General features: G+C 37.9%; 1 non-coding gene across 1 annotated transcript; it reads right to left on the reverse strand.

The window, feature by feature from the left end:
• Nucleotides 1-4,632: 4,632 nt before the first annotated feature.
• LOC111723035 lies at nucleotides 4,633-4,740 on the reverse strand. The gene has a single exon (XR_002771665.1). It is a non-coding gene; the product is annotated as a U6 spliceosomal RNA (small nuclear RNA).
• Nucleotides 4,741-5,321: the final 581 nt, after the last annotated feature.

Genomic DNA, 5,321 nt, shown 5'->3' on the forward strand with positions numbered 1-5,321 from the left:
GGCTAATCTTACTGGAGTTAGATGATATCTCAAAGTAGTTTTGATTTGCATTTCTCTGATGATTAAGGATGGTGAGCATTTTTTCATATGTCTGTAGGCCATGAGCCTGTCTTCTTTAGAGAAGTTTCTCTTCAAGTCCCTTGCCCACCCTGAGATGGGATCACTTGTTCTTTTCTTGCTAGTACTCTTGAGTTCTCTGTGGATTCTGGTTATTACACCTTTGTCAGAGACATAACCTGCAAATATCTTCTCCCATTCTGAGGGCTGTCTGCTTGCTCTACTTACTGTGTTCTTGGCTGTGCAGAAGCGTTTAGTTTGATCAGGTCCCAGTAGTGTATTTTTGATGTTGCTTCAATTGCCAAAGGGTTCCTCCTCATAAAATTTTCACCCAGGCCGATTTCTTCAAGTGTTTTCCCTACACTTTCTTCTAATACTTTTATAGTTTCATGTCTCAAATTTTAAATTCCTATTTCTTGACTGTTCCCTCTATAAAAGGAAGTTGAAGAACTTCCAGGAGCCAGGGGCAGCTACCAGGGACACTGTTGTGAAGACCCTGAAACACTGATGGGGAAGGCAGCTCACCCGCCCACAATCAAAAGTCTCCTTCACCCCTCCATTCGCTGCACATTTTATAGCAAATTTGATTTGACCAAAGAAATCTCTATTTAGGAACACTGGGATTGGTTTTCATCTCAAAGTGGGGTCTGGGCAAATCACTTCACCTTCAGTATGTTATGAGCTCTCTGAGGTCACTTTCAGCTTCTAATGACTCATTTTATGGCTCTGCAGATGGGCTAACTATGTTAATTTTCTGAGCAAACCAAACTATACATAATGCATTTTGTCCTCGTAAACTAAAAATGTGACTTTCAATCTGTCATTTTACCTGTCAAATTAGCACAGATTAAAAAGTCAACGTTAGTGAAAGTGCATTAATAAGGGACTGTCCTGCCCTGCTGCTGAACACACCATTTAATTGCTACAGTTTTTCTGCAAAGCAATTTGACTTGATTTTATGTATCAAATATGCTGAAGTGTTCATATCCATGAATACCACTCATCCCTTCTCAGAATCTATCTTAAAAACATAATTAAAGTATGAGACCAAGAGGATTGTATAAGGACATGCACTGCAATGTTATTTATAGTTATGCAATAAGAGGAGTCACCTATATTGTCCAGTAATAAAAAAGAAACATTTTATAACTTACGGTGCATACTGATATTCTATGGCTATAAAAATCAGATTTTCCAAAAAAGTATTCATACACAATTTCCTTAAGGTAATTAAAATCTGCTTAGAGAAAAACTGGCAGGAATTGAATCACCATATCGAGATAGAATTATTAGTGACTTTGGCCTTTTTTGGGGGGGGTCTGTTTTTAAAAACTCTATAAGAATGTGTATTTTGTAATCAGAAAAGAAAGTGAATGGTACCTATGTATGTCTTTTACACATCATTTTCTTTTTTTGTTGTTAATAGTCTGCACCCTCCCCCCCCCCCCCAACAAAGGTATCTGGCAGGTGATTGCCTTCCAGAGTTTGATTCACACTGTGTTCTCTGCCCCGTCTTTCACCAAACTCCCTGCTTCTTTTGACTCCTACTCAGCATCCCACACCAACCACTGGCTTTGAGATTATAAAGGTGCTGTGGGGCTGAGAAAGGGAAAGGCAGCCAGGAGGTCTGGCCTGAGATTTTTGGGTAGCAATACATGCCTGCAGGCACCAAGGCCCAAAGCCTGCATGTGGCTCCCTGTGGAAGCCCTGAAATATACAAAGCTATTAAGCCAGATTTTAGGAGGTAAATTACCCAGGCTTTGCAAGAACATTAACAAATTACCATGAAAATGCTGTCATCACCAGCACAAATGTCTCTCAAGGCTCACTTCGGTGAGTTTTTTTTTGTCCCAACTCCTAAGATTCATTTGTTAGTTCTACAAAAAGAGGGAAACTGAATCTTGAGGTAATTTGCACTTGGGTGAATTTGTCCTCCACTAGGTTTTTTCCCATAGGTTTTTTTTTTTTTTTGTACTCAGGGTCATGTACAACTTTTAGAAAGGCAACAGCAGTGATGTGGGCACTTGAAATGCGAGAGAATTCTAAAATCCCTGCCTCCTATGAAACACCAAGAGTGGAGAAGATTGCCTCTTAGTCAAGAGAGGAAAAAAAAAGGTCTGAATCAAGAATACTGAGAATTTTACCTTTAGAAGTCTGATCCAGGAAACAACGACAGGTTACAACTTGTATGCAATTTGCATTTTGACGTTTACTGGTCTGGTTGATCAAATTACATAACCAGCCTATGACTGTAACTATTCCATGTTATGTTTATAGGCCTGTGGCCAATAAACACCCAATAAACCCTGAGAAACTGTGTAAAGGTTAAATTTCGGATCCAGAGTGGCAGGGCCCACTAACCAGAATGAAAAGTACAGTATTGAACTCCTCATTCGTAGCATATAGAATGCTAGCATTTTATAATTGTCTGATCATTACACCCAATTAAAGTTTAAAAGCAGGCTCAATAAAATCAGGAGGGTGGTTAAGAGGCTTATTAAATAATGGCGTTCAACATAAATATTTATAGGCTGAACTTACATTACCAATTAGAATTTGTTCTTACATAGTGTAATGCAATCACATTCAGAAATAAATCATTTTCCACGGCCCATCGTATGAGACTTTACCTATTTTGTATGTATCAATTAAAGTTTGCTGTTGGTATAGATCAGGAGATCTGAACAGAAAAGGAGCCATATTCTGCAGAATAATTTGAAGAGATTTATTCTGAGCTGAATTTGAGGACTAGGATGGGAGCCATCCCGAGGAGTCTTGAGTAAGTGAACTCATTGTGGTGGTGTTACAGTTTGTTTTTTTTTCCATTTCAGGAAGACCAGAATTATAGGTAAAATCACAAATCAGTATGTGGAAGGCATACTTTTGCTTGGCCCCAGAGGTTGGACATCTCAAAGCAGAGGCTTATAGGTTGTAGTGGGTTTAAAGATTCTTGAGATGACAATTGGCTGAAAGAGTCAGGCTCTGTTTAATAGACCAGGAGTCAGTGAAAAGGAATGCTTCAGTTATGATAAGAGTCTGTCATTAAGAGACAAACAGTAGAACATATGGCCAGACTCAGGTGGTTGGTTGTGTATGTTGAGGACCTGCAGGTATGTGTTGCATAGCCTTAGGCCTGGTAATGAGTCACAAAGGATATCTTTAAGATGGGGAGGATGGCTAAACAACTCAGTTTTAGGGATCCCCTTGGCCAAAAGGGTGTCCAGTAAGTTAGGCACTGGAGAAGAGCCTTAAGATTTTATTTTAGTTTATTTTCCAATTTGAAATGGATGCCTACTGGTTAGGTCACTTAGAGTTCTTCTCTAGCTTTCCTGGGGTCTTTTCCAATCTGTATGTAGACAGAATACCCAACAGGAGGGCTAAGTTTGTAAAATGAAGAGAAAACAGTCTCTGTGCCCAAATGAAAAGCAAACAAAAATCCACTAAAATGTAGAGAAGTTGCTTTTTTGGCAATATGTCAGGAAGTTCCTAATCAGAATATCTGGGCCTAAGTATGCATCAAGTTTCATGTCATTGGGAAGCAAGTTTTAAATTACATATGGCAGAGTTAATGGTGGGACCACACTTATGGAGCATATTGTAAGGGTACAAGTCAAATAGATCAAGTATAGAACACAAATGTCTTAACACTGTGATGAAGTAAATGAGGTGAAAGTTATGTTAATTAGTAGGATGTATGCACTCTAATTTGTACAAATAATCAACACATTGACTCCCCCAGAGGCATAAATGTATTCATGATCTATGCATATATGACTTAATAAAAAAAATTACATATGGCAGTAGGCACCCACGATCTCCATGCTCAGAGTTTCCAAATATCTTAGTTCAGTCCTGACCAAACAAAAAGGGCGACTTAAAGCCCTGTTCACTTCTGTACTTTTAAAACAGAGCCCATTTACTGAGATGTAGTGGCCCAAAAGGAAATAGAATAGAAATCAACCCATCTGTCCTACCCTTCCCTCTGTCCTAGGACAGACACTCCTACCAGGAGAACTCTGTAGGCTGAAGGCTTGACTTGGGATGGGTCAGAGTTTTCCTCTTTTAACTGTATTTGGAAATGGGGAGCAGTCCCAGAATGCACTATGAGCAAAGATTTGTATTTATCAGATAATTGAGGAGCAATCTCCTATCTTTGTAGTAAATACCTTCCTGTCCACCCTCAATGTGTTAATACAGGGGAGGTTTCTCAAAATAATAAATGTAGACTTTTCATTTGATCCAGCAATCTCACCAATGGATATCTATTCCAGGAAAAGAAGTCATTTTATCAAAAAGATATCTGTCCTCGGATGTTTGTCACAGACCAAGTAACAACTGAGAAAATGTGGAATTGACCTAAGTGTCCATCAATTTATGAGTGGATAAAGAAAATATGGATAAAATACCACACAGACACACATCATAGAGTACTACTCAGCCATAAAAAGGAATGAAATAATGTCTTTTTTTTTTTTTTTTTGAATCCTTCACGAAAATATGGATAAAATACCACACAGACACACATCATAGAGTACTACTCAGCCATAAAAAGGAATGAAATAATGTCTTTTTTTTTTTTTTTTGGAACGCTTCACGAATTTGCACGTCATCCTTGTGCAGGGGCCATGCTGATCTTCTCTGTATCGTTCTGAAATAATGTCTTTTATAGCAACTTGGATGAAACTGGAGACCCTTATTATCCTTAATGAAGTATCTCAGTGATGAAAAAACAGACACCACATGTACTTACTAAATAATGGAGACACATGGGCACAAGGACATGTAAAGGACATTGGAAAATAAGACAGGGAAAGGTGGGGGGAAATAACAACAAGTTGAGAAATAACAGCTTACCTGTCAGGTACAATGAACACTATTCTGTTGACAGGCACATTAAAAGCCCCAACATAAGCATTGTACAAGATGATCCACGTCACAACAACATTTAGACTCCCTTAATGTATTGACTATTACATGGAATTAACTCTTAGCTTTTTAAAAATGATTTTTAGATGGCTTAGTATACTTGACTCTTAAAGGTCAATGTATCTACCCTTGAGTTTAGACTTAAGTATACATGCAAATGTGGCAGATATTATGAACATCATTATTTGTCTTTAAAACATCTTAACGTTTGTACTTCACAATTTTCAAAACTCTTTTCTATATATTTTTTTCTTTTGATCCTTAAATAACCCTAGAATGAAAAAGGGGTAGATAGATTTTTTTTTTTTTTAAAAAAACAGACTCTCACTATGTTGCCC

Source organism: Otolemur garnettii, unplaced genomic scaffold (genome assembly GCF_000181295.1).
Source record: "Otolemur garnettii isolate 467f Iridium unplaced genomic scaffold, OtoGar3 scaffold00007, whole genome shotgun sequence".
Classification (NCBI taxonomy): Eukaryota; Metazoa; Chordata; class Mammalia; order Primates; family Galagidae; genus Otolemur; species Otolemur garnettii.